The sequence below is a fragment of the Oncorhynchus nerka genome, linkage group LG5 (genome assembly GCF_034236695.1).
Source record: "Oncorhynchus nerka isolate Pitt River linkage group LG5, Oner_Uvic_2.0, whole genome shotgun sequence".
Taxonomy (NCBI): Eukaryota; Metazoa; Chordata; class Actinopteri; order Salmoniformes; family Salmonidae; genus Oncorhynchus; species Oncorhynchus nerka.
The window spans coordinates 25,558,793-25,583,821 of NC_088400.1; positions in this window are offsets into that span (position 1 = coordinate 25,558,793).

A 25,029-nucleotide genomic window follows, 5' to 3' on the forward strand; every position below is an offset into this window, starting at 1 on the left:
GGCAATTTTTTACAGTGAGGAAATATAATACATTTTAAGTGTGGCCCCCCCAGGCAAAATGAGTTTTACACCACTGTTCTACATAAAGCAGCATATCTGCCAATCACACACTGTTAAATATCCCAAACACATCCCTGGGTAACTCCTCTTTTCAGTTTGCTACAGCTAGCGACTGGAACGATTTGCAAAAAATACTAAAGCTGGAAAGTTTGATCTCTGTTTCATCTTTCAAGGACTCAATCAAGGAGATTCTCACTGACAGTTGTAGCTGTTATGTGTGATGTGCTTTGTCTCTGCCTATTTTGTCCCTCGTGCTGTTGTCTGCACTCAACCATGTTGTGTTGTTGTCTGCTCTTAATCGTGTTGTTGTCTGCTTTGAAACATGTTTATTTATTTATTTTATTTAAACTTTATTTAACTGGCAAGTCAGTTAAGAACAAATTCTTATTTACAATGATGGCCTACCAAAATGCAAAAGGCCTCCTGGGGGATTGGTCTGGGATTAAAAATACAAAATAAAATTTAAATAAAGGAAAAAACACACATCACGACAAGAGAGACGCCACAACACTACAAAAAGAGAGACCTAAGGCAAGAACACAGCATGGAAGCAACACAACATGACAACAACAAAACATTGTTAAGAGCAGACAACAACAGAACATGTTGTGATGTTGTCTGCTCTGAACCATGTTGTGTTGTTGTCTGCTCTTAACTATGTTGCGTTGTTGTCTGCTATTAACCATAGTGATGTCTGCTCTTAAATACGTTGTGTTGTTGTCTGCTCTTAACCATGCTTTGTTGTTGTCTGCTCTTAACCATGTTTTGTTGTTGTCTGCTCTTAACCATGCTTTGTTGTTGTCAGGCACTTAACCATGTTGTGTTGTTATGTGCTCTTAAACATGTTGTGTTGTTGTCTGCTCTTAACCATGCTTTGTTGTTGTCTGCTCTTAACCATGTTTTGTTGTTGTCTGCTCTTAACCATGCTTTGTTGTTGTCAGGCACTTAACCATGTTGTGTTGTTATGTGCTCTTAAACATGTTGTGTTGTTGTCTGCTCTTAACCATGCTTTGTTGTTGTCTGCTCTTAACCATGTTTTGTTGTTGTCTGCTCTTAACCATGCTTTGTTGTTGTCAGGCACTTAACCATGTTGTGTTGTTGTCTGCTCTTAACCATGCTTTGTTGTTGTCTGCTCTTAACCATGTTGTGTTGTTGTCTGCTCTTAACCATGTTTTGTTGTTGTCTGCTCTTAACCATGTTGTGTTGTTGTCTGCTCTTAACCATGTTGTGTTGTTGTCTGCTCTTAACCATGCTTTGTTGTTGTCTGATCTTAACCATGTTGTGTTGTTGTCTGCTCTTAACCATGTTTTGTTGTTGTCTGCTCTTAACCATGCTTTGTTGTTCTCTGCTCTTAACCATGTTGTGTTGTTGTCTGCTCTTAACCATGTTTTGTTGTTGTCTGCTCTTAACCATGTTGTGTTGTTGTCTGCTCTTAACCATGTTTTGTTGTTGTCTGCTCTTAACCATGCTTTGTTGTTGTCTGCTCTTAACCATGTTGTGTTGTTGTCTGCTCTTAACTATGTTATGTTGTTGTCTGCTTTTAATCATGTTGTGATGTCTGCTCTTAACCATGTTGTGTTGTCTGCTCTTAACCATGTTGTTCTGTTGTCTGCTCTTAACCGTGTTCTGTTGTCTGCTCTTAACCATGTTGTGTTGTCTGCTCTTAACCATGTTGTTCTATTGTCTGCTCTTAACCGTGTTCTGTTGTCTGCTCTTAACCATGCTTTGTTGTTGTCTGCTCTTAACCATGTTGTGTTGTTGTCTGCTCTTAACTATGTTGTGTTGTTGTCTGCTTTTAATCATGTTGTGATGTCTGCTCTTAACCATGTTGTGTTGTCTGCTCTTAACCATGTTGTTCTGTTGTCTGCTCTTAACCGTGTTCTGTTGTCTGCTCTGAACCATGTTGTGTTGCTGTCTGCTTTTTCTATGTTGTGTTGTCTGCTTTAGACATGTTATAATGTACCATGTTGTGCTGTTGTCTGCTCTTAATTATGTTGTGTTGTTTTCTGCTATTAATTATGTTGTGTTGTTTTCTGCCATTAATTATGTTGTGTTGTTTTCTGCTCTTAACCATGCTGTGCTGTTGTCTGCTCTTAACCATGTTGTTCTGTTGTCTGCTTTCAAATGTTGTTGTCTGCTCTGAACCATGTAGTTTTGTTGTCTACTCTGAAGCATGTTGTGTTGTTGTCTGCTCTTAACCATGTTGTGTTGTCTGCTCTTAACCATGTTGTCTGCTCTTAACCATGTTGTCTGCTCTTAACCATGTTGTGTTGTCTGCTCTTAATCATGTTGTGTTGTCTGCTCTTAACCATGTTGTGTTGTTGTCTGCTCTTAACCATGTTGTGTTGTTGTCTGCTCTTAACTATGTTGTGTTGTTATCTGCTCTTAAACATGTTGTGTTGTTGTGTGCTCTTACCCATGTTGTGTTGTCTGCTCTTAACCATGTTGTGTTGTCTGCTCTTAATCATGTCGTGGTTTTATCTGCTCTTTACCATGTTGTGTTGTTATCTGCTCTTTAAACATTTTGTGTTGTCTGCTCTTCACTATGTTGTGTTGTCTGCTTTAGCCATGTTATAATGTACCATGTTGTGCTGTTTTCTGTTCGTAATTATGTAGTGCTGTTGTCTGCTCTGAACCATGTAGTGTTGTTGTCTGCTCTGAACCATGTTGTTCTGTTGTCTGCTCTGAACCATGTTGTGTTGTTGTCTGCTCTGAACCATGTTGTTCTGTTGTCTGCTCTTAACATTGTTGTTCTGTTGTCTGCTCTTAACCATGTTGTTCTGTTGTCTGCTCTGAACCATGTTGTTCTGTTGTCTGCTCTTAACCATGTTGTTCTGTTGTCTGCTCTGAACCATGTTGTTCTGTTGTCTGCTCTTAACATTGTTGTTCTGTTGTCTGCTCTGAACCATGTTCTTCTGTTGTCTGCTCTTAACATTGTTGTTCTGTTGTCTGCTCTTAACCATGTTGTTCTGTTGTCTGCTCTGAACCATGTTGTTCTGTTGTCTGCTCTTAACCATGTTGTTCTGTTGTCTGCTCTTAACATTGTTGTTCTGTTGTCTGCTCTGAACCATGTTGTTCTGTTGTCTGCTCTGAACCATGTTGTTCTGTTGTCTGCTCTTAACCATGTTGTTCTGTTGTCTGCTCTGAACCATGTTGTTCTGTTGTCTGCTCTTAACCATGTTGTTCTGTTGTCTGCTCTGAACCATGTTGTTCTGTTGTCTGCTCTGAACCATGTTGTTCTGTTGTCTGCTCTGAACCATGTTGTTCTGTTGTCTGCTCTGAACATTGTTGTTCTGTTGTCTGCTCTGAACCATGTTGTTCTGTTGTCTGCTCTGAACCATGTTGTTCTGTTGTCTGCTCTGAACCATGTTGTTATGTTGTCTGCTCTGAACATTGTTGTTCTGTTGTCTGCTCTTAACCATGTTGTTCTGTTGTCTGCTCTTAACCATGTTGTTCTGTTGTCTGCTCTGAACCATGTTGTTCTGTTGTCTGCTCTGAACCATGTTGTTCTGTTGTCTGCTCTGAACATTGTTGTTCTGTTGTCTGCTCTGAACCATGTTGTTCTGTTGTCTGCTCTGAACCATGTTGTTCTGTTGTCTGCTCTTAACCATGTTGTTCTGTTGTCTGCTCTGAACATTGTTGTTCTGTTGTCTGCTCTGAACCATGTTGTTCTGTTGTCTGCTCTGAACCATGTTGTTCTGTTGTCTGCACTTAACCATGTTGTTCTGTTGTCTGCTCTGAACCATGTTGTTCTGTTGTCTGCTCTTAACCATGTTGTTCTGTTGTCTGCTCTGAACCATGTTGTTCTGTTGTCTGCTCTGAACCATGTTGTTCTGTTGTCTGCTCTGAACCATGTTGTTCTGTTGTCTGCTCTGAACCATGTTGTTCTGTTGTCTGCTCTGAACATTGTTGTTCTGTTGTCTGCTCTGAACCATGTTGTTCTGTTGTCTGCTCTGAACCATGTTGTTCTGTTGTCTGCTCTTAACATTGTTGTTCTGTTGTCTGCTCTGAACCATGTTGTTCTGTTGTCTGCTCTGAACCATGTTGTTCTGTTGTCTGCTCTGAACCATGTTGTTCTGTTGTCTGCTCTGAACCATGTTGTTCTGTTGTCTGCTCTGAACATTGTTGTTCTGTTGTCTGCTCTGAACCATGTTGTTCTGTTGTCTGCTCTGAACCATGTTGTTCTGTTGTCTGCTCTTAACCATGTTGTTCTGTTGTCTGCTCTGAACATTGTTGTTCTGTTGTCTGCTCTGAACCATGTTGTTCTGTTGTCTGCTCTTAACCATGTTGTTCTGTTGTCTGCTCTGAACCATGTTGTTCTGTTGTCTGCTCTGAACCATGTTGTTCTGTTGTCTGCTCTGAACATTGTTGTTCTGTTGTCTGCTCTGAACCATGTTGTTCTGTTGTCTGCTCTGAACCATGTTGTTCTGTTGTCTGCTCTGAACCATGTTGTTCTGTTGTCTGCTCTGAACATTGTTGTTCTGTTGTCTGCTCTTAACCATGTTGTTCTGTTGTCTGCTCTTAACCATGTTGTTCTGTTGTCTGCTCTGAACCATGTTGTTCTGTTGTCTGCTCTGAACCATGTTGTTCGGTTGCCTGCTCTGAACATTGTTGTTCTGTTGTCTGCTCTGAACAATGTTGTTCTGTTGTCTGCTCTGAACCATGTTGTTCTGTTGTCTACTCTGAACCATGTTGTTCTGTTGTCTGCTCTTAACCATGTTGTTCTGTTGTCTGCTCTGAACCATGTTGTGTTGTTGTCTGCTCTGAACCATGTTGTGTTGTTGTCTGCTCTGAACCATGTAGTGTTGTTGTCTGTTCTGAACCATGTAGTGTTGTAGTCTGCCCTTTACTTTTGTTGTGTTGTTGTCTGCTCATAAACATGTTGTGTTGTCTGCTCTTAACCATGTTGTGTTGTTGTCTGCTCTGAACCATGTTGTGTTGTTGTCTGCTCTGAACCATGTTGTGTTGTTGTCTGCTCTTAACCATGTTGTGTTGTTGTCTGCTCTTAACTATGTTTTGTTGTTGTCTGCTCTTAATCATGTTGTGATGGCTCCTCTTAACCATGTTGTGTTGTTGTCTGCTCTTAACCATGTTGTGTTGTTGTCTGCTCTTAACCATGTTGTGTTGTCTGCTCTTAACCATGTTGTTCTGTTGTCTGCTCTTAACCATGTTGTTCTGTTGTCTGCTCTGAACATTGTTGTTCTGTTGTCTGCTCTGAACCATGTTGTTCTGTTGTCTGCTCTGAACCATGTTGTTCTGTTGTCTGCTCTTAACCATGTTGTGCTGTTGTCTGCTCTGAACCATGTTGTTCTGTTGTCTGCTCTTAAACATGTTGTTCTGTTGTCTGCTCTGAACCATGTTGTTCTGTTGTCTGCTCTGAACCATGTTGTTCTGTTGTCTGCTCTGAACCATGTTGTTCTGTTGTCTGCTCTTAACCATGTTGTTCTGTTGTCTGCTCTGAACCATGTTGTTCTGTTGTCTGCTCTTAACCATGTTGTTCTGTTGTCTGCTCTGAACCATGTTGTTCTGTTGTCTGCTCTGAACCATGTTGTTCTGTTGTCTGCTCTGAACCATGTTGTTCTGTTGTCTGCTCTGAACATTGTTGTTCTGTTGTCTGCTCTTAACCATGTTGTTCTGTTGTCTGCTCTTAACCATGTTGTTCTGTTGTCTGCTCTGAACCATGTTGTTCTGTTGTCTGCTCTGAACCATGTTGTTCTGTTGTCTGCTCTGAACATACATTGTTGTTCTGTTGTCTGCTCTGAACCATGTTGTTCTGTTGTCTGCTCTGAACCATGTTGTTCTGTTGTCTGCTCTTAACCATGTTGTTCTGTTGTCTGCTCTGAACATTGTTGTTCTGTTGTCTGCTCTGAACCATGTTGTTCTGTTGTCTGCTCTTAACCATGTTGTTCTGTTGTCTGCTCTGAACATTGTTGTTCTGTTGTCTGCTCTTAACCATGTTGTTCTGTTGTCTGCTCTTAACCATGTTGTTCTGTTGTCTGCTCTGAACCATGTTGTTCTGTTGTCTGCTCTGAACCATGTTGTTCTGTTGTCTGCTCTGAACATTGTTGTTCTGTTGTCTGCTCTGAACCATGTTGTTCTGTTGTCTGCTCTGAACCATGTTGTTCTGTTGTCTGCTCTGAACCATGTTGTTCTGTTGTCTGCTCTGAACCATGTTGTTCTGTTGTCTGCTCTGAACCATGTTGTTCTGTTGCCTGCTCTGAACATTGTTGTTCTGTTGTCTGCTCTGAACAATGTTGTTCTGTTGTCTGCTCTGAACCATGTTGTTCTGTTGTCTACTCTGAACCATGTTGTTCTGTTGTCTGCTCTTAACCATGTTGTTCTGTTGTCTGCTCTGAACATTGTTGTTCTGTTGTCTGCTCTGAACCATGTTGTTCTGTTGTCTGCTCTGAACCATGTTGTTCTGTTGTCTGCTCTGAACCATGTTGTTCTGTTGTCTGCTCTGAACATTGTTGTTCTGTTGTCTGCTCTTAACCATGTTGTTCTGTTGTCTGCTCTTAACCATGTTGTTCTGTTGTCTGCTCTGAACCATGTTGTTCTGTTGTCTGCTCTGAACCATGTTGTTCTGTTGCCTGCTCTGAACATTGTTGTTCTGTTGTCTGCTCTGAACAATGTTGTTCTGTTGTCTGCTCTGAACCATGTTGTTCTGTTGTCTACTCTGAACCATGTTGTTCTGTTGTCTGCTCTTAACCATGTTGTTCTGTTGTCTGCTCTGAACCATGTTGTGTTGTTGTCTGCTCTGAACCATGTTGTTCTGTTGTCTGCTCTGAACATTGTTGTTCTGTTGTCTGCTCTTAACCATGTTGTTCTGTTGTCTGCTCTTAACCATGTTGTTCTGTTGTCTGCTCTGAACCATGTTGTTCTGTTGTCTGCTCTGAAGCATGTTGTTCTGTTGCCTGCTCTGAACATTGTTGTTCTGTTGTCTGCTCTGAACAATGTTGTTCTGTTGTCTGCTCTGAACCATGTTGTTCTGTTGTCTGCTCTGAACATTGTTGTTCTGTTGTCTGCTCTTAACCATGTTGTTCTGTTGTCTGCTCTAACCATGTTGTTCTGTTGTCTGCTCTGAACCATGTTGTTCTGTTGTCTGCTCTGAACCATGTTGTTCTGTTGTCTGCTCTGAACATTGTTGTTCTGTTGTCTGCTCTGAACCATGTTGTTCTGTTGTCTGCTCTGAACCATGTTGTTCTGTTGTCTGCTCTTAACCATGTTGTTCTGTTGTCTGCTCTGAACATTGTTGTTCTGTTGTCTGCTCTGAACCATGTTGTTCTGTTGTCTGCTCTTAACCATGTTGTTCTGTTGTCTGCTCTGAACATTGTTGTTCTGTTGTCTGCTCTTAACCATGTTGTTCTGTTGTCTGCTCTTAACCATGTTGTTCTGTTGTCTGCTCTGAACCATGTTGTTCTGTTGTCTGCTCTGAACCATGTTGTTCTGTTGTCTGCTCTGAACATTGTTGTTCTGTTGTCTGCTCTGAACCATGTTGTTCTGTTGTCTGCTCTGAACCATGTTGTTCTGTTGTCTGCTCTGAACCATGTTGTTCTGTTGTCTGCTCTGAACATTGTTGTTCTGTTGTCTGCTCTTAACCATGTTGTTCTGTTGTCTGCTCTTAACCATGTTGTTCTGTTGTCTGCTCTGAACCATGTTGTTCTGTTGTCTGCTCTGAACCATGTTGTTCTGTTGCCTGCTCTGAACATTGTTGTTCTGTTGTCTGCTCTGAACAATGTTGTTCTGTTGTCTGCTCTGAACAATGTTGTTCTGTTGTCTGCTCTTAACCATGTTGTTCTATTGTCTGCTCTGAACATTGTTGTTCTGTTGTCTGCTCTGAACCATGTTGTTCTGTTGTCTGCTCTTAACCATGTTGTTCTGTTGTCTGCTCTGAACATTGTTGTTCTGTTGTCTGCTCTTAACCATGTTGTTCTGTTGTCTGCTCTTAACCATGTTGTTCTGTTGTCTGCTCTGAACCATGTTGTTCTGTTGTCTGCTCTGAACCATGTTGTTCTGTTGTCTGCTCTGAACATTGTTGTTCTGTTGTCTGCTCTGAACCATGTTGTTCTGTTGTCTGCTCTGAACCATGTTGTTCTGTTGTCTGCTCTGAACCATGTTGTTCTGTTGTCTGCTCTGAACATTGTTGTTCTGTTGTCTGCTCTTAACCATGTTGTTCTGTTGTCTGCTCTTAACCATGTTGTTCTGTTGTCTGCTCTGAACCATGTTGTTCTGTTGTCTGCTCTGAACCATGTTGTTCTGTTGCCTGCTCTGAACATTGTTGTTCTGTTGTCTGCTCTGAACAATGTTGTTCTGTTGTCTGCTCTGAACAATGTTGTTCTGTTGTCTGCTCTTAACCATGTTGTTCTGTTGTCTGCTCTGAACCATGTTGTGTTGTTGTCTGCTCTGAACCATGTTGTGTTGTTGTCTGCTCTGAACCATGTAGTGTTGTTGTCTGTTCTGAACCATGTAGTGTTGTAGTCTGCCCTTTACTTTTGTTGTGTTGTTGTCTGCTCATAAACATGTTGTGTTGTCTGCTCTTAACCATGTTGTGTTGTTGTCTGCTCTGAACCATGTTGTGTTGTTGTCTGCTCTGAACCATGTTGTGTTGTTGTCTGCTCTTAACCATGTTGTGTTGTTGTCTGCTCTTAACTATGTTTTGTTGTTGTCTGCTCTTAATCATGTTGTGATGGCTCCTCTTAACCATGTTGTGTTGTTGTCTGCTCTTAACCATGTTGTGTTGTTGTCTGCTCTTAACCATGTTGTGTTGTCTGCTCTTAACCATGTTGTTCTGTTGTCTGCTCTTAACCATGTTGTTCTGTTGTCTGCTCTGAACATTGTTGTTCTGTTGTCTGCTCTGAACCATGTTGTTCTGTTGTCTGCTCTGAACCATGTTGTTCTGTTGTCTGCTCTTAACCATGTTGTGCTGTTGTCTGCTCTGAACCATGTTGTTCTGTTGTCTGCTCTTAAACATGTTGTTCTGTTGTCTGCTCTGAACCATGTTGTTCTGTTGTCTGCTCTGAACCATGTTGTTCTGTTGTCTGCTCTGAACCATGTTGTTCTGTTGTCTGCTCTTAACCATGTTGTTCTGTTGTCTGCTCTGAACCATGTTGTTCTGTTGTCTGCTCTTAACCATGTTGTTCTGTTGTCTGCTCTGAACCATGTTGTTCTGTTGTCTGCTCTGAACCATGTTGTTCTGTTGTCTGCTCTGAACCATGTTGTTCTGTTGTCTGCTCTGAACATTGTTGTTCTGTTGTCTGCTCTGAACCATGTTGTTCTGTTGTCTGCTCTGAACCATGTTGTTCTATTGTCTGCTCTGAACCATGTTGTTCTGTTGTCTGCTCTGAACATTGTTGTTCTGTTGTCTGCTCTTAACCATGTTGTTCTGTTGTCTGCTCTTAACCATGTTGTTCTGTTGTCTGCTCTGAACCATGTTGTTCTGTTGTCTGCTCTGAACCATGTTGTTCTGTTGTCTGCTCTGAACATACATTGTTGTTCTGTTGTCTGCTCTGAACCATGTTGTTCTGTTGTCTGCTCTGAACCATGTTGTTCTGTTGTCTGCTCTTAACCATGTTGTTCTGTTGTCTGCTCTGAACATTGTTGTTCTGTTGTCTGCTCTGAACCATGTTGTTCTGTTGTCTGCTCTTAACCATGTTGTTCTGTTGTCTGCTCTGAACATTGTTGTTCTGTTGTCTGCTCTTAACCATGTTGTTCTGTTGTCTGCTCTTAACCATGTTGTTCTGTTGTCTGCTCTGAACCATGTTGTTCTGTTGTCTGCTCTGAACCATGTTGTTCTGTTGTCTGCTCTGAACATTGTTGTTCTGTTGTCTGCTCTGAACCATGTTGTTCTGTTGTCTGCTCTGAACCATGTTGTTCTGTTGTCTGCTCTGAACCATGTTGTTCTGTTGCCTGCTCTGAACATTGTTGTTCTGTTGTCTGCTCTGAACAATGTTGTTCTGTTGTCTGCTCTGAACCATGTTGTTCTGTTGTCTACTCTGAACCATGTTGTTCTGTTGTCTGCTCTTAACCATGTTGTTCTGTTGTCTGCTCTGAACATTGTTGTTCTGTTGTCTGCTCTGAACCATGTTGTTCTGTTGTCTGCTCTGAACCATGTTGTTCTGTTGTCTGCTCTGAACCATGTTGTTCTGTTGTCTGCTCTGAACATTGTTGTTCTGTTGTCTGCTCTTAACCATGTTGTTCTGTTGTCTGCTCTTAACCATGTTGTTCTGTTGTCTGCTCTGAACCATGTTGTTCTGTTGTCTGCTCTGAACCATGTTGTTCTGTTGCCTGCTCTGAACATTGTTGTTCTGTTGTCTGCTCTGAACAATGTTGTTCTGTTGTCTGCTCTGAACCATGTTGTTCTGTTGTCTACTCTGAACCATGTTGTTCTGTTGTCTGCTCTTAACCATGTTGTTCTGTTGTCTGCTCTGAACCATGTTGTGTTGTTGTCTGCTCTGAACCATGTTGTTCTGTTGTCTGCTCTGAACCATGTTGTTCTGTTGTCTGCTCTGAACATTGTTGTTCTGTTGTCTGCTCTTAACCATGTTGTTCTGTTGTCTGCTCTTAACCATGTTGTTCTGTTGTCTGCTCTTAACCATGTTGTTCTGTTGTCTGCTCTGAACCATGTTGTTCTGTTGTCTGCTCTGAACCATGTTGTTCTGTTGTCTGCTCTGAACAATGTTGTTCTGTTGTCTGCTCTGAACCATGTTGTTCTGTTGTCTGCTCTGAACATTGTTGTTCTGTTGTCTGCTCTTAACATTGTTGTTCTGTTGTCTGCTCTGAACCATGTTGTTCTGTTGTCTGCTCTTAACCATGTTGTTCTGTTGTCTGCTCTGAACCATGTTGTTCTGTTGTCTGCTCTGAACCATGTTGTTCTGTTGTCTGCTCTTAACCATGTTGTTCTGTTGTCTGCTCTGAACCATGTTGTTCTGTTGTCTGCTCTTAACCATGTTGTTCTGTTGTCTGCTCTGAACCATGTTGTTCTGTTGTCTGCTCTGAACCATGTTGTTCTGTTGTCTGCTCTGAACCATGTTGTTCTGTTGTCTGCTCTGAACATTGTTGTTCTGTTGTCTGCTCTGAACCATGTTGTTCTGTTGTCTGCTCTGAACCATGTTGTTCTATTGTCTGCTCTGAACCATGTTGTTCTGTTGTCTGCTCTGAACATTGTTGTTCTGTTGTCTGCTCTTAACCATGTTGTTCTGTTGTCTGCTCTTAACCATGTTGTTCTGTTGTCTGCTCTGAACCATGTTGTTCTGTTGTCTGCTCTGAACCATGTTGTTCTGTTGTCTGCTCTGAACATACATTGTTGTTCTGTTGTCTGCTCTGAACCATGTTGTTCTGTTGTCTGCTCTGAACCATGTTGTTCTGTTGTCTGCTCTTAACCATGTTGTTCTGTTGTCTGCTCTGAACATTGTTGTTCTGTTGTCTGCTCTGAACCATGTTGTTCTGTTGTCTGCTCTTAACCATGTTGTTCTGTTGTCTGCTCTGAACATTGTTGTTCTGTTGTCTGCTCTTAACCATGTTGTTCTGTTGTCTGCTCTTAACCATGTTGTTCTGTTGTCTGCTCTGAACCATGTTGTTCTGTTGTCTGCTCTGAACCATGTTGTTCTGTTGTCTGCTCTGAACATTGTTGTTCTGTTGTCTGCTCTGAACCATGTTGTTCTGTTGTCTGCTCTGAACCATGTTGTTCTGTTGTCTGCTCTGAACCATGTTGTTCTGTTGCCTGCTCTGAACATTGTTGTTCTGTTGTCTGCTCTGAACAATGTTGTTCTGTTGTCTGCTCTGAACCATGTTGTTCTGTTGTCTACTCTGAACCATGTTGTTCTGTTGTCTGCTCTTAACCATGTTGTTCTGTTGTCTGCTCTGAACATTGTTGTTCTGTTGTCTGCTCTGAACCATGTTGTTCTGTTGTCTGCTCTGAACCATGTTGTTCTGTTGTCTGCTCTGAACCATGTTGTTCTGTTGTCTGCTCTGAACATTGTTGTTCTGTTGTCTGCTCTTAACCATGTTGTTCTGTTGTCTGCTCTTAACCATGTTGTTCTGTTGTCTGCTCTGAACCATGTTGTTCTGTTGTCTGCTCTGAACCATGTTGTTCTGTTGCCTGCTCTGAACATTGTTGTTCTGTTGTCTGCTCTGAACAATGTTGTTCTGTTGTCTGCTCTGAACCATGTTGTTCTGTTGTCTACTCTGAACCATGTTGTTCTGTTGTCTGCTCTTAACCATGTTGTTCTGTTGTCTGCTCTGAACCATGTTGTGTTGTTGTCTGCTCTGAACCATGTTGTTCTGTTGTCTGCTCTGAACCATGTTGTTCTGTTGTCTGCTCTGAACATTGTTGTTCTGTTGTCTGCTCTTAACCATGTTGTTCTGTTGTCTGCTCTTAACCATGTTGTTCTGTTGTCTGCTCTTAACCATGTTGTTCTGTTGTCTGCTCTGAACCATGTTGTTCTGTTGTCTGCTCTGAACCATGTTGTTCTGTTGTCTGCTCTGAACAATGTTGTTCTGTTGTCTGCTCTGAACCATGTTGTTCTGTTGTCTGCTCTGAACATTGTTGTTCTGTTGTCTGCTCTTAACATTGTTGTTCTGTTGTCTGCTCTGAACCATGTTGTTCTGTTGTCTGCTCTTAACCATGTTGTTCTGTTGTCTGCTCTGAACCATGTTGTTCTGTTGTCTGCTCTGAACCATGTTGTTCTGTTGTCTGCTCTGAACATTGTTGTTCTGTTGTCTGCTCTGAACCATGTTGTTCTGTTGTCTGCTCTGAACCATGTTGTTCTGTTGTCTGCTCTTAACCATGTTGTTCTGTTGTCTGCTCTGAACATTGTTGTTCTGTTGTCTGCTCTGAACCATGTTGTTCTGTTGTCTGCTCTTAACCATGTTGTTCTGTTGTCTGCTCTGAACATTGTTGTTCTGTTGTCTGCTCTTAACCATGTTGTTCTGTTGTCTGCTCTTAACCATGTTGTTCTGTTGTCTGCTCTGAACCATGTTGTTCTGTTGTCTGCTCTGAACCATGTTGTTCTGTTGTCTGCTCTGAACATTGTTGTTCTGTTGTCTGCTCTGAACCATGTTGTTCTGTTGTCTGCTCTGAACCATGTTGTTCTGTTGTCTGCTCTGAACCATGTTGTTCTGTTGTCTGCTCTGAACATTGTTGTTCTGTTGTCTGCTCTTAACCATGTTGTTCTGTTGTCTGCTCTTAACCATGTTGTTCTGTTGTCTGCTCTGAACCATGTTGTTCTGTTGTCTGCTCTGAACCATGTTGTTCTGTTGCCTGCTCTGAACATTGTTGTTCTGTTGTCTGCTCTGAACAATGTTGTTCTGTTGTCTGCTCTGAACAATGTTGTTCTGTTGTCTGCTCTTAACCATGTTGTTCTATTGTCTGCTCTGAACATTGTTGTTCTGTTGTCTGCTCTGAACCATGTTGTTCTGTTGTCTGCTCTTAACCATGTTGTTCTGTTGTCTGCTCTGAACATTGTTGTTCTGTTGTCTGCTCTTAACCATGTTGTTCTGTTGTCTGCTCTTAACCATGTTGTTCTGTTGTCTGCTCTGAACCATGTTGTTCTGTTGTCTGCTCTGAACCATGTTGTTCTGTTGTCTGCTCTGAACATTGTTGTTCTGTTGTCTGCTCTGAACCATGTTGTTCTGTTGTCTGCTCTGAACCATGTTGTTCTGTTGTCTGCTCTGAACCATGTTGTTCTGTTGTCTGCTCTGAACATTGTTGTTCTGTTGTCTGCTCTTAATCATGTTGTTCTGTTGTCTGCTCTTAACCATGTTGTTCTGTTGTCTGCTCTGAACCATGTTGTTCTGTTGTCTGCTCTGAACCATGTTGTTCTGTTGCCTGCTCTGAACATTGTTGTTCTGTTGTCTGCTCTGAACAATGTTGTTCTGTTGTCTGCTCTGAACAATGTTGTTCTGGTGTCTGCTCTTAACCATGTTGTTCTGTTGTCTGCTCTGAACCATGTTGTGTTGTTGTCTGCTCTGAACCATGTTGTGTTGTTGTCTGCTCTGAACCATGTAGTGTTGTTGTCTGTTCTGAACCATGTAGTGTTGTAGTCTGCCCTTTACTTTTGTTGTGTTGTTGTCTGCTCATAAACATGTTGTGTTGTCTGCTCTTAACCATGTTGTGTTGTTGTCTGCTCTGAACCATGTTGTTCTGTTGTCTGCTCTGAACATTGTTGTTCTGTTGTCTGCTCTGAACCATGTTGTTCTGTTGTCTGCTCTGAACCATGTTGTTCTATTGTCTGCTCTGAACCATGTTGTTCTGTTGTCTGCTCTGAACATTGTTGTTCTGTTGTCTGCTCTTAACCATGTTGTTCTGTTGTCTGCTCTTAACCATGTTGTTCTGTTGTCTGCTCTGAACCATGTTGTTCTGTTGTCTGCTCTGAACCATGTTGTTCTGTTGTCTGCTCTGAACATACATTGTTGTTCTGTTGTCTGCTCTGAACCATGTTGTTCTGTTGTCTGCTCTGAACCATGTTGTTCTGTTGTCTGCTCTTAACCATGTTGTTCTGTTGTCTGCTCTGAACATTGTTGTTCTGTTGTCTGCTCTGAACCATGTTGTTCTGTTGTCTGCTCTTAACCATGTTGTTCTGTTGTCTGCTCTGAACATTGTTGTTCTGTTGTCTGCTCTTAACCATGTTGTTCTGTTGTCTGCTCTTAACCATGTTGTTCTGTTGTCTGCTCTGAACCATGTTGTTCTGTTGTCTGCTCTGAACCATGTTGTTCTGTTGTCTGCTCTGAACATTGTTGTTCTGTTGTCTGCTCTGAACCATGTTGTTCTGTTGTCTGCTCTGAACCATGTTGTTCTGTTGTCTGCTCTGAACCATGTTGTTCTGTTGCCTGCTCTGAACATTGTTGTTCTGTTGTCTGCTCTGAACAATGTTGTTCTGTTGTCTGCTCTGAACCATGTTGTTCTGTTGTCTACTCTGAACCATGTTGTTCTGTTGTCTGCTCTTAACCATGTTGTTCTGTTGTCTGCTCTGAACATTGTTGTTCTGTTGTCTGCTCTTAACCATGTTGTTCTGTTGTCTGCTCTGAACCATGTCACTCTGTCCAGCATGCTAACAGTCATTTATAGTCCCTTCACTCTGTCCAGCTTGACAACAGTCATTTATAGTCCCTTCACTCTGTCCAGCTTGCTAGCAGTCATTTATCATCTCTTCACTCTGTCCAGCATGCTAACAGACATTTATCATCTCTTCACTCTGTCCAGCATACTAGCAGTCATTTATAGTCCCTTCACTCTGTCCAGCTTGCTAGCAGTCATTTATCATCTCTTCACTCTGTCCAGCATGCTAACAGACATTTATCATCTCTTCACTCTGTCCAGCATACTAGCAGTCATTTATAGTCCCTTCACTCTGTCCAGCATGCTAGCAGTCATTTATAGTCTCTTCACTCTGTCCAGCTTGACAACAGTCATTTATAGTCCCTTCACTCTGTCCAACATGCTAACAGACATTTATAGTCCCTTCACTCTGTCCAACATGCTAACAGACATGTATAGTCTCTTCACTCTGTCCAGCTTGCTAACAGTCATTTATCATCTCTTCACTCTGTCCAGCATGCTAACAGTCATTTATCATCTCTTCACTCTGTCCAGCTTGCTAACAGTCATTTATCATCTCTTCACTCTGTCCAGCATGCTAACAGACATTTATCATCTCTTCACTCTGTCCAGCATGCTAACAGACATTTATCATCTCTTCACTCTGTCCAGCATGCTAACAGTCATTTATAGTCCCTTCACTCTGTCCAGCTTGACAACAGTCATTTATAGTCCCTTCACTCTGTCCAGCTTGCTAGCAGTCATTTATCATCTCTTCACTCTGTCCAGCATGCTAACAGACATTTATCATCTCTTCACTCTGTCCAGCATACTAGCAGTCATTTATAGTCCCTTCACCCTGTCCAGCATGCTAGCAGTCATTTATCATCTCTTCACTCTGTCCAGCATGCTAGCAGTCATTTATCATCTCTTCACTCTGTCCAGCATACTAGCAGTCATTTATAGTCCCTTCACTCTGTCCAGCATGCTAGCAGTCATTTATCATCTCTTCACTCTGTCCAGCATGCTAGCAGTCATTTATCATCTCTTCACTCTGTCCAGCTTGACAACAGTCATTTATAGTCCCTTCACTCTGTCCAGCTTGCTAGCAGTCATTTATCATCTCTTCACTCTGTCCAGCATGCTAACAGACATTTATCATCTCTTCACTCTGTCCAGCATGCTAGCAGTAATTTATAGTCCCTTCACTCTGTCCAGCTTGCTAACAGTCATTTATAGTCCCTTCACTCTGTCCAGCATGCTAACAGACATTTATCATCTCTTCACTCTGTCCAGCATGCTAGCAGTCATTTATAGTCCCTTCACTCTGTCCAGCATGCTAACAGATATTTATAGTCCCTTCACTCTGTCCAGCATGCTAACAGACATTTATAGTCTCTTCACTCTGTCCAGCATGCTAACAGACATTTATCATCTCTTCACTCTGTCCAGCATGCTAACAGACATTTATCATCTCTTCACTCTGTCCAGCTTGACAACAGTCATTTATAGTCCCTTCACTCTGTCCAGCTTGCTAGCAGTCATTTATCATCTCTTCACTCTGTCCAGCATGCTAACAGACATTTATCATCTCTTCACTCTGTCCAGCATGCTAACAGTCATTTATCATCTCTTCACTCTGTCCAGCATGCTAACAGACATTTATCATCTCTTCACTCTGTCCAGCATGCTAACAGTCATTTATAGTCCCTTCACTCTGTCCAGCATGCTAACAGACATTTATCATCTCTTCACTCTGTCCAGCTTGACAACAGTCATTTATAGTCCCTTCACTCTGTCCAGCTTGCTAGCAGTCATTTATCATCTCTTCACTCTGTCCAGCATGCTAACAGTCATTTATCATCTCTTCACTCTGTCCAGCATGCTAACAGACATTTATCATCTCTTCACTCTGTCCAGCATGCTAACAGACATTTATCATCTCTTCACTCTGTCCAGCATACTAGCAGTCATTTATAGTCCCTTCACTCTGTCCAGCATGCTAGCAGTCATTTATCATCTCTTCACTCTGTCCAGCATGCTAGCAGTCATTTATCATCTCTTCACTCTGTCCAGCATACTAGCAGTCATTTATAGTCCCTTCACTCTGTCCAGCATGCTAGCAGTCATTTATCATCTCTTCACTCTGTCCAGCATGCTAGTAGTCATTTATCATCTCTTCACTCTGTCCAGCTTGACAACAGTCATTTATAGTCCCTTCACTCTGTCCAGCTTGCTAGCAGTCATTTATCATCTCTTCACTCTGTCCAGCATGCTAACAGACATTTATCATCTCTTCACTCTGTCCAGCTTGCTAGCAGTCATTTATAGTCCCTTCACTCTGTCCAGCTTGCTAACAGTCATTTATAGTCCCTTCACTCTGTCCAGCATGCTAACAGACATTTATCATCTCTTCACTCTGTCCAGCATGCTAGCAGTCATTTATAGTCCCTTCACTCTGTCCAGCATGCTAACAGACATTTATAGTCCCTTCACTCTGTCCAGCTTGCTAGCAGTCATTTATCATCTCTTCACTCTGTCCAGCATGCTAACAGACATTTATCATCTCTTCACTCTGTCCAGCATGCTAACAGACATTTATCATCTCTTCACTCTGTCCAGCATGCTAACAGTCATTTATAGTCCCTTCACTCTGTCCAGCATGCTAACAGACATTTATCATCTCTTCACTCTGTCCAGCTTGACAACAGTCATTTATAGTCCCTTCACTCTGTCCAGCTTGCTAGCAGTCATTTATCATCTCTTCACTCTGTCCAGCATGCTAACAGACATTTATCATCTCTTCACTCTGTCCAGCATGCTAACAGTCATTTATCATCTCTTCACTCTGCCCAGCATGCTAACAGTCATTTATAGTCCCTTCACTCTGTCCAGCTTGATTACAGACATTTATAGTCCCTTCACTCTGTCCAGCTTGATAACAGACATGTATCATCTCTTCACTCTGTCCAGCTTGCTAACAGACATTTATCATCTCTTCACTCTGTCCAGCTTGCTAACAGACATTTATCATCTCTTCACTCTGTCCAGCTTGCTAACAGGCATTTATCATCTCTTCACTCTGTCCATCTTGACAACAGTCATTTATAGTCCCTTCACTCTGTCCAGCATGCTAACAGACATTTATCATCTCTTCACTCTGTCCAGCTTGCTCACAGTCATCGAAACGAAAGCTAGACAGTCAGGGAGCATTCGCAATTCCAAAAGATATGGATTGAGGAAACATTTTTTGGCAATTTTTTACAGTGAGGAAATATAATACATTTTAAGTGTGGCCCCCCCAGGCAAAATGAGTTTTACACCACTGTTCTACATAAAGCAGCATATCTGCCAATCACACACTGTTAAATATCCCAAACACATCCCTGGGTAACTCCTCTTTTCAGTTTGCTACAGCTAGCGACTGGAACGATTTGCAAAAAATACTAAAGCTGGAAAGTTTGATCTCTGTTTCATCTTTCAAGGACTCAATCAAGGAGATTCTCACTGACAGTTGTAGCTGTTATGTGTGATGTGCTTTGTCTCTGCCTATTTTGTCCCTCGTGCTGTTGTCTGCACTCAACCATGTTGTGTTGTTGTCTGCTCTTAATCGTGTTGTTGTCTGCTTTGAAACATGTTTATTTATTTATTTTATTTAAACTTTATTTAACTGGCAAGTCAGTTAAGAACAAATTCTTATTTACAATGATGGCCTACCAAAATGCAAAAGGCCTCCTGGGGGATTGGTCTGGGATTAAAAATACAAAATAAAATTTAAATAAAGGAAAAAACACACATCACGACAAGAGAGACGCCACAACACTACAAAAAGAGAGACCTAAGGCAAGAACACAGCATGGAAGCAACACAACATGACAACAACAAAACATTGTTAAGAGCAGACAACAACAGAACATGTTGTGATGTTGTCTGCTCTGAACCATGTTGTGTTGTTGTCTGCTCTTAACTATGTTGCGTTGTTGTCTGCTATTAACCATAGTGATGTCTGCTCTTAAATACGTTGTGTTGTTGTCTGCTCTTAACCATGCTTTGTTGTTGTCTGCTCTTAACCATGTTTTGTTGTTGTCTGCTCTTAACCATGCTTTGTTGTTGTCAGGCACTTAACCATGTTGTGTTGTTATGTGCTCTTAAACATGTTGTGTTGTTGTCTGCTCTTAACCATGCTTTGTTGTTGTCTGCTCTTAACCATGTTTTGTTGTTGTCTGCTCTTAACCATGCTTTGTTGTTGTCAGGCACTTAACCATGTTGTGTTGTTGTCTGCTCTTAACCATGCTTTGTTGTTGTCTGCTCTTAACCATGTTGTGTTGTTGTCTGCTCTTAACCATGTTTTGTTGTTGTCTGCTCTTAACCATGTTGTGTTGTTGTCTGCTCTTAACCATGTTGTGTTGTTGTCTGCTCTTAACCATGCTTTGTTGTTGTCTGATCTTAACCATGTTGTGTTGTTGTCTGCTCTTAACCATGTTTTGTTGTTGTCTGCTCTTAACCATGCTTTGTTGTTCTCTGCTCTTAACCATGTTGTGTTGTTGTCTGCTCTTAACCATGTTTTGTTGTTGTCTGCTCTTAACCATGTTGTGTTGTTGTCTGCTCTTAACCATGTTTTGTTGTTGTCTGCTCTTAACCATGCTTTGTTGTTGTCTGCTCTTAACCATGTTGTGTTGTTGTCTGCTCTTAACTATGTTATGTTGTTGTCTGCTTTTAATCATGTTGTGATGTCTGCTCTTAACCATGTTGTGTTGTCTGCTCTTAACCATGTTGTTCTGTTGTCTGCTCTTAACCGTGTTCTGTTGTCTGCTCTTAACCATGTTGTGTTGTCTGCTCTTAACCATGTTGTTCTATTGTCTGCTCTTAACCGTGTTCTGTTGTCTGCTCTTAACCATGCTTTGTTGTTGTCTGCTCTTAACCATGTTGTGTTGTTGTCTGCTCTTAACTATGTTGTGTTGTTGTCTGCTTTTAATCATGTTGTGATGTCTGCTCTTAACCATGTTGTGTTGTCTGCTCTTAACCATGTTGTTCTGTTGTCTGCTCTTAACCGTGTTCTGTTGTCTGCTCTGAACCATGTTGTGTTGCTGTCTGCTTTTTTCTATGTTGTGTTGTCTGCTTTAGACATGTTATAATGTACCATGTTGTGCTGTTGTCTGCTCTTAATTATGTTGTGTTGTTTTCTGCTATTAATTATGTTGTGTTGTTTTCTGCCATTAATTATGTTGTGTTGTTTTCTGCTCTTAACCATGCTGTGCTGTTGTCTGCTCTTAACCATGTTGTTCTGTTGTCTGCTTTCAAATGTTGTTGTCTGCTCTGAACCATGTAGTTTTGTTGTCTACTCTGAAGCATGTTGTGTTGTTGTCTGCTCTTAACCATGTTGTGTTGTCTGCTCTTAACCATGTTGTCTGCTCTTAACCATGTTGTCTGCTCTTAACCATGTTGTGTTGTCTGCTCTTAATCATGTTGTGTTGTCTGCTCTTAACCATGTTGTGTTGTTGTCTGCTCTTAACCATGTTGTGTTGTTGTCTGCTCTTAACTATGTTGTGTTGTTATCTGCTCTTAAACATGTTGTGTTGTTGTGTGCTCTTACCCATGTTGTGTTGTCTGCTCTTAACCATGTTGTGTTGTCTGCTCTTAATCATGTCGTGGTTTTATCTGCTCTTTACCATGTTGTGTTGTTATCTGCTCTTTAAACATTTTGTGTTGTCTGCTCTTCACTATGTTGTGTTGTCTGCTTTAGCCATGTTATAATGTACCATGTTGTGCTGTTTTCTGTTCGTAATTATGTAGTGCTGTTGTCTGCTCTGAACCATGTAGTGTTGTTGTCTGCTCTGAACCATGTTGTTCTGTTGTCTGCTCTGAACCATGTTGTGTTGTTGTCTGCTCTGAACCATGTTGTTCTGTTGTCTGCTCTTAACATTGTTGTTCTGTTGTCTGCTCTTAACCATGTTGTTCTGTTGTCTGCTCTGAACCATGTTGTTCTGTTGTCTGCTCTTAACCATGTTGTTCTGTTGTCTGCTCTGAACCATGTTGTTCTGTTGTCTGCTCTTAACATTGTTGTTCTGTTGTCTGCTCTGAACCATGTTCTTCTGTTGTCTGCTCTTAACATTGTTGTTCTGTTGTCTGCTCTTAACCATGTTGTTCTGTTGTCTGCTCTGAACCATGTTGTTCTGTTGTCTGCTCTTAACCATGTTGTTCTGTTGTCTGCTCTTAACATTGTTGTTCTGTTGTCTGCTCTGAACCATGTTGTTCTGTTGTCTGCTCTGAACCATGTTGTTCTGTTGTCTGCTCTTAACCATGTTGTTCTGTTGTCTGCTCTGAACCATGTTGTTCTGTTGTCTGCTCTTAACCATGTTGTTCTGTTGTCTGCTCTGAACCATGTTGTTCTGTTGTCTGCTCTGAACCATGTTGTTCTGTTGTCTGCTCTGAACCATGTTGTTCTGTTGTCTGCTCTGAACATTGTTGTTCTGTTGTCTGCTCTGAACCATGTTGTTCTGTTGTCTGCTCTGAACCATGTTGTTCTGTTGTCTGCTCTGAACCATGTTGTTATGTTGTCTGCTCTGAACATTGTTGTTCTGTTGTCTGCTCTTAACCATGTTGTTCTGTTGTCTGCTCTTAACCATGTTGTTCTGTTGTCTGCTCTGAACCATGTTGTTCTGTTGTCTGCTCTGAACCATGTTGTTCTGTTGTCTGCTCTGAACATTGTTGTTCTGTTGTCTGCTCTGAACCATGTTGTTCTGTTGTCTGCTCTGAACCATGTTGTTCTGTTGTCTGCTCTTAACCATGTTGTTCTGTTGTCTGCTCTGAACATTGTTGTTCTGTTGTCTGCTCTGAACCATGTTGTTCTGTTGTCTGCTCTGAACCATGTTGTTCTGTTGTCTGCACTTAACCATGTTGTTCTGTTGTCTGCTCTGAACCATGTTGTTCTGTTGTCTGCTCTTAACCATGTTGTTCTGTTGTCTGCTCTGAACCATGTTGTTCTGTTGTCTGCTCTGAACCATGTTGTTCTGTTGTCTGCTCTGAACCATGTTGTTCTGTTGTCTGCTCTGAACCATGTTGTTCTGTTGTCTGCTCTGAACATTGTTGTTCTGTTGTCTGCTCTGAACCATGTTGTTCTGTTGTCTGCTCTGAACCATGTTGTTCTGTTGTCTGCTCTTAACATTGTTGTTCTGTTGTCTGCTCTGAACCATGTTGTTCTGTTGTCTGCTCTGAACCATGTTGTTCTGTTGTCTGCTCTGAACCATGTTGTTCTGTTGTCTGCTCTGAACCATGTTGTTCTGTTGTCTGCTCTGAACATTGTTGTTCTGTTGTCTGCTCTGAACCATGTTGTTCTGTTGTCTGCTCTGAACCATGTTGTTCTGTTGTCTGCTCTTAACCATGTTGTTCTGTTGTCTGCTCTGAACATTGTTGTTCTGTTGTCTGCTCTGAACCATGTTGTTCTGTTGTCTGCTCTTAACCATGTTGTTCTGTTGTCTGCTCTGAACCATGTTGTTCTGTTGTCTGCTCTGAACCATGTTGTTCTGTTGTCTGCTCTGAACATTGTTGTTCTGTTGTCTGCTCTGAACCATGTTGTTCTGTTGTCTGCTCTGAACCATGTTGTTCTGTTGTCTGCTCTGAACCATGTTGTTCTGTTGTCTGCTCTGAACATTGTTGTTCTGTTGTCTGCTCTTAACCATGTTGTTCTGTTGTCTGCTCTTAACCATGTTGTTCTGTTGTCTGCTCTGAACCATGTTGTTCTGTTGTCTGCTCTGAACCATGTTGTTCGGTTGCCTGCTCTGAACATTGTTGTTCTGTTGTCTGCTCTGAACAATGTTGTTCTGTTGTCTGCTCTGAACCATGTTGTTCTGTTGTCTACTCTGAACCATGTTGTTCTGTTGTCTGCTCTTAACCATGTTGTTCTGTTGTCTGCTCTGAACCATGTTGTGTTGTTGTCTGCTCTGAACCATGTTGTGTTGTTGTCTGCTCTGAACCATGTAGTGTTGTTGTCTGTTCTGAACCATGTAGTGTTGTAGTCTGCCCTTTACTTTTGTTGTGTTGTTGTCTGCTCATAAACATGTTGTGTTGTCTGCTCTTAACCATGTTGTGTTGTTGTCTGCTCTGAACCATGTTGTGTTGTTGTCTGCTCTGAACCATGTTGTGTTGTTGTCTGCTCTTAACCATGTTGTGTTGTTGTCTGCTCTTAACTATGTTTTGTTGTTGTCTGCTCTTAATCATGTTGTGATGGCTCCTCTTAACCATGTTGTGTTGTTGTCTGCTCTTAACCATGTTGTGTTGTTGTCTGCTCTTAACCATGTTGTGTTGTCTGCTCTTAACCATGTTGTTCTGTTGTCTGCTCTTAACCATGTTGTTCTGTTGTCTGCTCTGAACATTGTTGTTCTGTTGTCTGCTCTGAACCATGTTGTTCTGTTGTCTCTGCATGTTGTTCTGTTGTCTGCTCTGAACCATGTTGTTCTGTTGTCTGCTCTCTGAAATGTTGTTCTGTTGTCTGCTCCATGTTGTTCTGTTGTCTGCTCTGAACCATGTTGTTCTGTTGTCTGCTCTAACCATGTTGTTCTGTTGTCTGCTCTGAACCATGTTGTTCTGTTGTCTGCTCTGAACCATGTTGTTCTGTTGTCTGCTCTGAACCATGTTGTTCTGTTGTCTGCTCTGAACATTGTTGTTCTGTTGTCTGCTCTTAACCATGTTGTTCTGTTGTCTGCTCTTAACCATGTTGTTCTGTTGTCTGCTCTGAACCATGTTGTTCTGTTGTCTGCTCTGAACCATGTTGTTCTGTTGTCTGCTCTGAACATACATTGTTGTTCTGTTGTCTGCTCTGAACCATGTTGTTCTGTTGTCTGCTCTGAACCATGTTGTTCTGTTGTCTGCTCTTAACCATGTTGTTCTGTTGTCTGCTCTGAACATTGTTGTTCTGTTGTCTGCTCTGAACCATGTTGTTCTGTTGTCTGCTCTTAACCATGTTGTTCTGTTGTCTGCTCTGAACATTGTTGTTCTGTTGTCTGCTCTTAACCATGTTGTTCTGTTGTCTGCTCTTAACCATGTTGTTCTGTTGTCTGCTCTGAACCATGTTGTTCTGTTGTCTGCTCTGAACCATGTTGTTCTGTTGTCTGCTCTGAACATTGTTGTTCTGTTGTCTGCTCTGAACCATGTTGTTCTGTTGTCTGCTCTGAACCATGTTGTTCTGTTGTCTGCTCTGAACCATGTTGTTCTGTTGTCTGCTCTGAACCATGTTGTTCTGTTGTCTGCTCTGAACCATGTTGTTCTGTTGCCTGCTCTGAACATTGTTGTTCTGTTGTCTGCTCTGAACAATGTTGTTCTGTTGTCTGCTCTGAACCATGTTGTTCTGTTGTCTACTCTGAACCATGTTGTTCTGTTGTCTGCTCTTAACCATGTTGTTCTGTTGTCTGCTCTGAACATTGTTGTTCTGTTGTCTGCTCTGAACCATGTTGTTCTGTTGTCTGCTCTGAACCATGTTGTTCTGTTGTCTGCTCTGAACCATGTTGTTCTGTTGTCTGCTCTGAACATTGTTGTTCTGTTGTCTGCTCTTAACCATGTTGTTCTGTTGTCTGCTCTTAACCATGTTGTTCTGTTGTCTGCTCTGAACCATGTTGTTCTGTTGTCTGCTCTGAACCATGTTGTTCTGTTGCCTGCTCTGAACATTGTTGTTCTGTTGTCTGCTCTGAACAATGTTGTTCTGTTGTCTGCTCTGAACCATGTTGTTCTGTTGTCTACTCTGAACCATGTTGTTCTGTTGTCTGCTCTTAACCATGTTGTTCTGTTGTCTGCTCTGAACCATGTTGTGTTGTTGTCTGCTCTGAACCATGTTGTTCTGTTGTCTGCTCTGAACATTGTTGTTCTGTTGTCTGCTCTTAACCATGTTGTTCTGTTGTCTGCTCTTAACCATGTTGTTCTGTTGTCTGCTCTGAACCATGTTG